The sequence below is a fragment of the Tenrec ecaudatus genome, chromosome 10 (genome assembly GCF_050624435.1).
Source record: "Tenrec ecaudatus isolate mTenEca1 chromosome 10, mTenEca1.hap1, whole genome shotgun sequence".
In the NCBI taxonomy this organism is placed as follows: Eukaryota; Metazoa; Chordata; class Mammalia; order Afrosoricida; family Tenrecidae; genus Tenrec; species Tenrec ecaudatus.
Genome location: NC_134539.1, coordinates 88,909,399 through 88,919,548, shown reverse-complemented (window position 1 = coordinate 88,919,548; position 10,150 = coordinate 88,909,399). Strand labels below are relative to the sequence as shown.

The 10,150-nt window shown below is 45.1% G+C and overlaps 1 pseudogene; it reads left to right on the top strand.

Moving 5' to 3' along the window:
• Positions 1-4,231: 4,231 nt before the first annotated feature.
• LOC142458092 (U6 snRNA-associated Sm-like protein LSm3 pseudogene) lies at positions 4,232-4,758 on the top strand (annotated as a pseudogene).
• The last annotated feature ends 5,392 nt before the right edge of the window (positions 4,759-10,150 follow it).

Below are 10,150 nucleotides of genomic sequence, written 5' to 3'. Positions count from 1 at the left end.
TGCCTGCAAATTATTTCTAATTAAAGCCCAGTCATGTAAGGTTACATTATATGGATAAGGAGTTACACAGAAATCAGTAAGTAATATTCCAATCACATCTTAACATCAATTGATGTTGTAAGTGATTTGATCTCCTAGCCACTGAACAACTTATTTCTATTCAGCCAATTTTCCTTCTGATTTGTCGTGTATTTTGGCCTGCGTGGCTCAAAGTTGATTTACTTCTGCTTGCCACGTTTGTAGAAAATGCTCAGTTTGGATAGATTCCTGCTGTGCTGCTCCCACAACAGCAGCCGTGGTGGTGATCGTTGAGTCCAGTGATGGCTGCAATGATCGTCCCCACAAAGGACGAGGTCTCTTCAGCCTCTCCAACATGACCTGTAACACTAAGGATGGCTCTGGACTGCTTTCCACCTGCGGTTCATCTGCACCGGGACTTGTATTGGTTTGGATTCACCCATATTGCCCTGAAGGGCATCAGCCAGCATCTGATATCTAGCTTTGTCTCCTAGTTTATCTAAATTTTCCTGTTCCTCCCTATTATTGAAAACCTCAATGGTCGCACTGACGAAGTCTTATAGGGGAGCCTGGGGACCTTCCTCTCCCTCTTTAAGTTTTCTCCTTAAACAAGAGCTGACTGTGAGATGAAGTGTGAATGAAGTAAAGCAGTACCAAATGGTTTTGAAGGATCAACCCTGGTGAATTTAAAGAAGCCACCCAAGAGGTGATCTACAAACTGGGCAGGATTTTCTTTTGGGTCCTGAAGCATTTCTTTAATCTTGTCATAACTGACTGATTATTATAAGCATCTTTTCAAGCCCTCGGTGAGGCGCAAAACCATGTCATCTCAGAGAGTGTGGCCCCCGTGACTGAGGTGATCGTTCCAGCTAGGGTCTCGTCAGGGACTGCATCAGAGTCCGCTGATTTGTCCCAGCTCTGGGCATGGATTCCATCATCTCTATGTTGAGCTGCGACCCAGACTCTCTCCTTGTCTTCAGGGGATAAAGTAGTTTTAAGAATAATATCAATAGCATGCCAGGTAAGGTCATAAGACTGAATGAGATATTTGAACTCTTTAATATAAATGTCCGGGCCACAGGCAAAAGGTTCTAGGCACTTTTCCAGAGCAGATAAGCCAGAAAGAGGAAAAGGAATATGTACCTTTAACTAATCCCTCAACCGCTGCCACCTCATGGAGAGGCAGGGTCTGAAGGTGGAATTATTGGGTAACTACAAGAGGCTTTTGAGCTGGGAAAGACTGCATGCAACCAGGATGGGGCAGAGACCATGGCAGTAGAAGGGAGGGGTCAGATGGCAACAGTGGGAGGGAAGATGGTGATGATGAAGAAGGAGGAGGTCCCGATGGGGGAGTAGATGGTGGATCAGAGATTGGCAAATTAGAGGAGGGGGGAGACAATGGAGGAGAAGGCAGGTCAGAGGAGGCAGAAGGTGCGGAAGAGCTTAGGGATGAAACTGGAAGGAGAGAAAGCTGGAGCAGATAGAGAAGGGAGGTAGGTGGCAGACATGGCTTTCGGTGGAGGTGCGTGGGTTAGAAGGATCAACGGGGAGTCATTGTGTAGGAGAAACGGCTTTTTCTGAACCAGCAGGAATTGAGAAATGGTGCAGGTTTGACATAGAGGGGTGTGAGAGCAAAGGGGGAACTTCTATAAACTTGCCTGTAGGGAACTTCTATAAACTTGCCATTACGCTGACAAAAAAAATTATCAAGGTCCCATAGGATTTTAAAACCAAGGGTGCCATCTGGTGGTCATTTTGAGTCATTGTCTAATTTGTACTGAGGCCAGACTGTTACAAAGAAGTAGATGTTTTTGGCTTAATGACTGGGTTAAGTCCCAGAGATTTTAGATTATCAATTAGGAATCCACGAGGCAAATTTGGGGGCTGCCTAGACTGGATACTTCCCATGGTGGGGGGTGAGTGAAATTTGAGCTCCCCAAAAGTTTAACAAACTCAGGGAGCATCCTCAAAAAAGTTCATTAGACCTCAGACCCCATAAACAGGAGTAGAGAGAGTGGCAAACTAGCAAGGCATTCTCCCTGATCATGACCCAAGTCCCAAAGGCATAGAATTTCTCCAACCTGGTACCAGGATTTTTGAGAGGGACCTTTAAAGGCTATGGAGAGGGGCGGTGAACCTAAGAGGAAACCCAAATATGCACTCACCCAGAATCAGGCAGTGTGTGGGCACAGGGTCTCTAACAGCAATCAGAGGAGATCCCTACAAGAGACCCACTCTGGCAGGCTAAGTGCAGGCTGCCAGGTTTCTCCAGAGTGGAGCAAGAGCGGAGAAGCCCAGATACAAATAAATCACACGCATATATACCTTGGGAGCAGAGATTGATGACTAGGATTGGGAAAGCATCATGTTTGAATAAAGGGGGTGACTGGTACTTGAGGCTCAGGGAGATTTTGGGTGCTTGGGAAGGTGTGGGAGATGGAGAGAATCCATGAGTAAGACCTGGGATGAAAACATTTGTAATGGCTAGGTACTGTTTCATGCCCAACTGGACCCATTCCTTAGGGAGGGTTCAAGAAATGGAGGAAAGACATCTATTGGATGCAAATGCTTAGAGATGTTCAGGTGGGCTACGAAGATTTGCCCTCATAACCACAGGATGCTCACAATGTGTACTTTCCAGACAGGTTAATAAAAGGTCTAGGTTGAAGTAAGATATTTCTGGGGCTCAGAGCCGGTAATAAGAATTAGCACCAAGGGAAATTTGCTTGCCCAAGCAAAACCTTGTTTGCCAGGAAACTGAGATAATGATTTGGCTGGCCAAGTTTTCTTCTTGAGGCTTGGATTCTGGTTTCTTCTTGTGATTTTATTACTATATTCTTATCATAAAAGGAATATTTCTTTTTTAAAAATCATTTTATTGGGGACTCGTACAACTCTTATCACAATCCATCCATCAATTGAATCGGGCATGTTTGTACATACATTGCCCTCATCCTTTTCTGGATATTTACTGTCTCTTGAGCCCTTGGTGTCAGCGCTTTCTGTCCCCCTTCACCACCACCCCCCAGTAACCCCCTGGCAGACTGTATATTGCTATTATTTTCATCTCTCACACCAACCGTTGTCTCCCTTCCCTCTTGTTCTCTGTTGTTCTTCCCTGTAGAGGGGTGTATGGTTATGTCTCAGTCACTGTGATCAGTTCTCCCTTTCTTCCTTCCTTTCCCCCTTTCCCCCCTACCCTTATGGGATCGCTATTCCCACTCCTGTTCCTGGATTCTGTGTGTCGTAAGCCCATCCCTTTCTAAATCTGTGTACACATTCTGGTCTAGTCTGAACTGGGAAGCAGCACTGGGGTCATGGTAGTGGGGGCTGAGGAAGCCTTAAGGAACCAGAGGAATATAGTGTGCTTCATCAATGCCTTTACTGCACCCTGGTGACTCATCCCTTCCCTGTGGCCTCTCTGTGGGGAGATTGTTCCATTGTCTACAGGTGGGCTTTGGATCTCTGTTCCAGCCCTCATCATTCTCAACAAAGTTTTTGTTTGTTATGTGTCTGCTGATACCTTTTACCCGATCTCTGTGACTCCTCATGATCACACCAGTGGTGTGCTTCTTCCACGTGGACTTGTTGCTTCACTGCTCAGTGGCGGCTTGTGTAATTTCAACCCTTTAAGACCCCAAATGCTATATCTTTTAATAGCCTGGCACCATCCACCTTCTTCACCACATTTACTTATGCACCCGTTGTGTCTTCAGCAATTGTGTCAGGAGGGTGAACATCTCAGACTACTGATTGGTTAGAACAAAGGAATATTTCTTAAGAATATTTTATACCAACACACCTATTTCAAAACCCTATACCTGGAAGTGTGTTCCTTCCACATCATGGCTTTCCCTTGGTTATTTATTGTTACTTGGCCAAAGAAGAAGCCCAAGTACAGGTATTTGTGAAAAGTCTGTTCTAATCTTGCTGGAAGCAGCCTAAGCCTTTCAGTCAAGCATTTTGCTTTTGATCAGAGGTTTGGGGAAATACCTCTCTTACCCACTGCTGGTGGGAGTGAAAGCTGTACTGGGCCTCGGTGAGCTGCTGGCCCCATGCATTTTTGCTTGCCTTTGTAGTTTGGCTCAGTAGTTTTATTAGGATTTATGACAGATTAGCCTGTCTTAATTGTTTCCTTTTAGAAACTGGATATTTAGGCAACTTATTAAAATGATTTAAGAAAGGGGGGATTAAAATAGATTCATGGGAGGAGGGGAAAGGCTCCGCATTTGAAGCATGGCGGACGATGTGGACCAGCAACAAACTACCAACACAGTCGAGGAGCCTCTGGATCTCATTAGGCTCAGCCTGGATGAACGCATTTATGTGAAAATGCGAAATGACCGAGAGCTTCGAGGGAGATTGCATGCTTATGATCAGCATTTAAATATGATACTGGGAGATGTGGAAGAAACTGTGACTACTATAGAAATTGATGAAGAGACGTACGAAGAGATATATAAATCAACGAAACGGAATATTCCAATGCTCTTTGTGCGGGGCGACGGTGTTGTGCTAGTTGCCCCTCCGCTCAGACTTGGCTGAAACCCAGCATCTGTTCAGAGGGGAAAAGAGGAGCCTCCTGAATGGAGGCTGTATTCCGAAGAGAAACCTACATAAGCTTTGATGCTCAGAAGTAACCAAGGATTCGTCCTTTCCTGAAATAAGTCAGTCTGCCGCCCCAAACCAAATGACAGTTTAATTTTTTTCCCACCTTTCCAATAAATGTAATCACAAAAATGCAGGGGTTTTTCAGCAAATAATGTTGGGATATTTTTTCTTTAATAAATGTTTCTTTTCCTAAAAAAAAATAGATTCACGGTAGAATAAGTGAAGAGTGAGTTATGAATTCTATGGTTTTAGTATGGCTTGTTTCAGTTTCCTTAGCAGTAAGAATTGAAACACATTGATAGCTTGTGATTTTAGGTCAGAGAACAGGAATGTTGTTAAACAGTAACTAGACTGAAATTTGTCCCTTTGAGCCCCAGGGGAAAAGCAAGGTCAATTGTTCCATTGTGCAACCTGACATGCAATGACTTCCATCCTCTGAAGCAGAACACTGTGCAAGGAAGACAATATCATGTCAGCTAACCATGTTTTAGGGGACAAAAGAGAGTCCATTGTGGATATAATTTCAAACAAACATTTTTTATTGAGTCTTAAAAGAGACAAAGGCAACACAAAGCCACAGACACACCATCCCAATGAGGGAGACCACCACCAGCACAGGGTTGAAACGGCATCCTGGGATCCAGTGGTTCACCATAGAGACTTGAGATAAATACGTATGGGAGTGGGGTGGGGAGGGGGAGTGCTGATGAAATGGTCACAGAAGCATGATTGGGACCATGATGGGACATATATTGCTAGATAGACAGGCTTAGGAGATTGGTTCAGGGCCATCCAACCAAAGCAATCAGGGCCAAACTGATAGGGCACATGATTATGTGACCCCCCCCCTGTGCTGGCCCCAGTACAGTGGCCTCCATCAAGGACAGACCTAGACAAGCCTGTAAGAGAGAGACTGCCCCTCTCTGGGCTGACCTGAGAAGGGTGGAGAAGTCCACCCTCCAAGCACTCTCCCTGCAGGCAAGATTATCTATCACCATCCTTGGGTAGTCTTCAGAAAGCACCCAGTGGGGGTCCAATTTATGTGGAGACACTGCAAATGGATTCTGGGCTGCCACTGGCACCCAGGCCCTTTTGCAAACCAGTGAGCTCAGCATTTAAACTTTAACACAACCAATACCCTTTAAGTATTTGGGTTCCTTTCCCAAACCTCTCCCCTTTTTGAAATGTATAAAATGGCACATCAGAAGACTCGCAGTTATATGAGGAAGCAATCTCAAACTCGAAGGAATGAAAATGTTTCCTTACATCTTGGCATTGCATTTGGAGTGTCTGGGTGTTGGCATCCGGGATAACTGGGGGTCCCTCATCATGATTGGGAATGGGGGACTCTGCTGCCGGAGCCTCCAGGGGAGGAAAACTTCAGGTTCCAGACTGCAGGGCTCTCTCTCCCTGGCTCTTCCTTCCCTCCTCTCTAACATTCCCAACAACATTCTTCTCAGTGCACATGCAAATGGGGCTTTCTCAGGTGGATTCTTTCATCATTGCAACGCCAGTGGGACATGAAGTTCCTCCCACACCACCCCCGCAGGGTGTGGGTGCCACGGTAAAGGGCTTGGTTCCGGAACCCCACCGTGGGCCTTCTTCCTGTTCCCAAGCTGAGCCTGGTGCACAGCATCTAAATGTCGTCCTCAGAGGTCTGCACTTCAGAGGCTAGTTCTGAAGATGAGCGTTTGCCACCTGATCTTAGCATAATTCAATGATTGTTGCAGACAACCCCCCCCCCCACAGTAAATGCGAAAGAGGGTGGTTGGCAAAAAGAGGGCTGACACTTACATTTGTAAGAAAGGAGGGAAAAAATCACCAAATCTATTCGAAAATAGTTCATTTGTGTTGTGCTGAAATTTTGAAGGCTTTCAGATTTCTCCTTTCCAGCCCCCGCCCTTTACTACCTCTGTAGTAATATAGTAGTATATCTTTCCTCGCCAATATTAGTTATTCGAGTGCCACTGGTTTTGTATTTCACACCCCCACCCCCTCACCCTGCCTTCTTGGAGACAATAGTACATATACAATTTGTTGGATTTTTGTTTATGTATTTATTTCATTCCAGTTTGATTTATTTTAATTGTTGATACTTAAATTGTCAAACAGTAGACAATACTTGTTTTATTTATTATGTGTTTCAGGTTAATAAAATTATTATAAGTGGATATAAATATAGATTTATTGCTTCCTGCCCCTCTCCCCAAATCCCCCCTTTTCTTTGTTCAGAGAAAACAATTAGCGGAAGCAATCATTTACCTCCTTGTGTTAGACAGAGTTCTCTAGAGAAACAAAACCAGGACACTTATGATTTTATATATGTAGATAGATAGATACAACTTAAGAAATAAACAACTAATTAGTGCACAGAGCAGTACAAATGGCTCAGTTCAACTCACTTCCATGGGACAGTTAATACACTGGCGGTCCTTCAACTCACGAGGGCTGCTGGGTGCAAATCAGGGAAGCAGACAGCTGAGTCCTCTGTGGAGCAATAGAGGCGGTCTGGCCACAGGCAGCAAACAGCAGGGCAGTCACCAACAGTCAGCCAGATGGCAGGGTCTGACAGGCCCCAGCTCAAGTGATGTACACTGCAGCAGTGTGGTGAAGCAGTCCTTGAAGGAACCTCAAACTATAGAAACACAGTCCATGGGTTGGGTGTCCCAGAGAACTAGCTAAGGTACCGCACACTGGTCCAATCATCAGAGAGCAAGAGACAGAACAAGGCTCATGGAGCCATTTGTCTCTTTGCCCTTCAATTAAACTGCAACTTATTAACCCCACATGTGTTTATTGGCCAGCTTGGCACAATAAACCTACCTATCACACTCCTTTACATTATTGATCTCACAAATTAAACTGCCTTTCTCCTTGCTAAAAGCCTGAGTTGGAGTGTTTTCACAGATAGAGACTCAGTATTTGCAGTAAAAGGAATCTAAATGGAGAAAAGAAACAGAAAACACAGGAAGGAGGTGGGAGAAGTGATATTCCATTGAGGGTGTTACAATCAATGGAATGAAACAAAATATGTGAATTGTTGAATGCAAACTGATGAGCTGTTCTGTGAACCTTCACCTAATTCACAATACAGGTGTTTTGTTTTTAAATGGCAAAACCACTTTGGAGACTTTAACAGTTGCTTACAAAGTTAAACATGGCAACCGTAAAACCCAAACCAAACTCACTGTCAATGAGTCAATACTGACTCATAGTGACTCATAGTGACCCCTCATGGCTTTCCAAGAGTGTAACTGTTTACAGGAGGGGAAAGCCCAGTCTTTCTCCCTTGGAGCTGTTGGTGGTTTCAAACTGCCGACCATGTGGATCACAACCCAACACATAGCCACTACACCACCAGCAGTTTCCTCCAAAGTATTTACCCAACACAAATGAAAGCAAACGTCGACTTGGGTAAGAACTTGGTTTGCTCATGGAATTCTTGAGCAATCAGGCCACACATGAATAAATGAGCATGTGCTACAAGGCCACTCCTTGGAAACAAACCTCTGGAAGGGAGGGGCATAATGGAACCAATCAGACATATTTATTATTCATGCAAATGTATTGCTGCCTCAATTATGAATAGGCAATGAAGTCCCAAGAAGAACCTGTCCCAACTGTCAGCAGTGCTGAACAGGAGACATCCACCTCGGATAAGGACTGTTATGGATGAAATGGTGTCCCCTAAAGATATATGTATTGTAAATCCTAACCCTGTGGAAATGGAGCCTATTGTCATCCTAGGAAATAGGTTGTAATCCTATTTGGAAATGGCTTCCAAAACTGTAACTCTTTACAAAAGTGAAAAGTCTGGTCTTACTCCCAAGGAGCAGCTAGTGGTTTCAAACTGCTAACCCTGAGGTTAGCAGTCCAACAGGTAACCCACTATGCCAGTGGTTCTCAACCTTCCTAATGCTGCGACCCTTTAATACGGTCCTCATGTTGTGGTGACCCCCAACCACAAAATTATTTTCGTTGCTACTTCTTAACTATAATTTTGCTACTGTTATGAATCGGGAGACCCCTGTGAAAGGGTCATTGAATTCCCAAGGGGGTCGCGACCCACAGGCTGAGAACCGCTGCACTATGCCATCATGACTCCTGAGATATAAATGAGAAGTTAAAGGAAATAGATAGTGACAGAGAGTTGCCGAGTCACATGCAGATCTCCCAGGAGCTGACGCTAAATAGATGAGGACTTTACTCAGAGAGACCGCCTTTCCACAGAGCCCGCACTCTGAATTCATCCTTACGCTTTGAGAAAGTTTGGTCAAGCATTTGTGGATTTCTGTAATGGCAGCTCTAGGCAACTAGACATGGACCAAGGGTCAGAGCATTGGCAAGAGCCTATGCTTCACTGGGTCTCCCTGGGAGGCTGCCTGGAGACAGTGGAGTTGAATTGAATCTTGCTAAGGTCCAGAACTGAGTGGGAAGAGGACCTTGGATTCTTCACTTCCCAGCATTTCCAGGTGTGACCAAGCAGCTCTGGACCTCCTTGTCATGGGGATGTGCCCCCTGGGTCCCAGAAATCGCCCTCAGCCCTTCTACAGATGGCGCCTGACTTTGCCCACCCCAAACACCCGATCCTGTGCAGAGTCGACCTACTCTCAGATTTTTCTCTTCAACCTGCCCCCAGGGGCAGAAATCTCCAAGAGAGACCCGCAGAGTGGTCAAGTGTGCACAACTTCCCCACCCTCCCTCTCTCCTCGGGAAATGTTGGAATGGGTGGTAGACCAGATTCTGCCTTGCCCAGGAGACTCCATTTGGCTCAGAATGGTTGCCTGCGTGGCTGACAGACACAGGGTGGGCAATGTTTACGAGCTTCTGGAAAGGTACCCGAGTGGTACAAACTGGTTTGCATGTGACTGCTACTCTCAGAGTGGGTGGCACAATGACTACGACAGGCAGGAAAGCATCTGGGCCGTTCTACTCAGTCTCAGGGGTCACCAGAAGTTGGAATGGAATCTAGCAAGAGCACGGTAGCTGGAATGCTGCCTGGAATGTCCTTCCCTTTTTATTGAAGTCATGTCCCCACTAAGACCCAGTTTTGTGAAGCTCCCTCATGTCACACGGGCCCATGTTGTGCAACTTTCTTTTCTTTTCTGGTACTTAAAAGCATCAAACCTGTGGCAGGTAAGACGTGCCTGAGAACCCAACTCAAAATTGGTCACAGTACCGTACCTCACATCATGTACAAAAACAAACTCCAGATGGGTTACAGACCTCAATATAAACCCTAGCACTACAATAATCACAATTGAAAAAATAGAGCCAAACACAAGAGCCCTAAGACAACACATAAACACACTGCCAAAGATCATGAAAAGCACCCATCCTCCAGAAGACAAAACAGAGCGCTGGGGTTTTCTCAAATGTAACGTTTATGTGCATCAGAAGGGTTCATCAGAAGAGTAAAGAGAACCCACAGATTGGAAAAAGATCTAAATGGCAATGATAAATCAGATAAAGGGCTATTCTTTTAACTCTATTAAAAACTGCAACAACTTAATAAGAGGAA